This window comes from Penaeus monodon, chromosome 26 (assembly GCF_015228065.2).
Source record: "Penaeus monodon isolate SGIC_2016 chromosome 26, NSTDA_Pmon_1, whole genome shotgun sequence".
Classification (NCBI taxonomy): domain Eukaryota; kingdom Metazoa; phylum Arthropoda; class Malacostraca; order Decapoda; family Penaeidae; genus Penaeus; species Penaeus monodon.
Genome location: NC_051411.1, coordinates 33245485 through 33246571, shown reverse-complemented (window position 1 = coordinate 33246571; position 1087 = coordinate 33245485).

Genomic DNA, 1087 nt, shown 5'->3' with positions numbered 1-1087 from the left:
GGGTGCCTACTGATGAAAAGTATGTCATTAGTAGTAGTAGTAGTAGTAGTAGTAGTAGTAGTAGTAGTAGTAGTAGTAGTATGGTAAGCCATATCAAGAGCCACACTGAATAAAAACGAGAATTATATCGCTAAAGGTGAAAAACGGTCAAAACACAGCTAAAAAAGAGCGAGAAGATAGAAAATCATCAACTATGTACGTAGTGAATATATATTAGCTGATGTTTTAAACTTGTGAAGAGTCGGAGAAGTTACTATCTCCGAAGGCGATCTCTTCCAGAGCATAAAAAGAGCAGTAAAAAAGCATCTAGAAAATTGAGATGTTGACGATTGACTTGCATCAAATATAACTAATTTGAGGGTTATATAACTCCTAGTAACTATTGCAGGTTGTTTAAGACCAGTTAAAAAGGGATGTGAATTATCAGGTAGAACGAGCCCTCAAAATCCTTAAAATGTCTAGTGTCTAAATTTAAGACAGACATTAATTAATGGAATACAAAAATTATTCGAGCAGTCATAAGTGCGATTCTGCAACAAATACCCACACAAGGGAACAATACTCAATGCGAAGCAGTATGAAAGAAAGGAAACAACTACGAGTAATGTTGTCATCTTCATAAATCTTGCTTTTGCGAATGATGCCTAACTCAGATGACGCTGCCCGCGCCATATTCCTAATTTGCAATTCAAATTTAAGCTTTGAATCAAGGGTTACACCTAAGAGCTTCAGATTATCCCCTGAAGTAATTAAGACTCTATTAATCAGCAGACTTAGATGCTGAGGCAACTGCGTTCTAGACCGACTCACAATCGTTTCCTTGGACCTAGTAGGATTTCATGCCCCACCGAGAGCACCACGACTGAATTATCATCAGGTCTACAGTGCGGATATCAATTATTTGCCTGGTTGCCGGAGGAATATCAGCATAGAGAGAAGTATATACCTCAAATTGCTTGTATATAAAAGGAATAGCAAAGGAACAAGAACACTACCCTGAGGAACTCCCGGAAAACACACGGGAATCCGAACTAAAACTACCATTAACATGAACACGGACTGCAACATAAAAATCAAACCCTTGTGA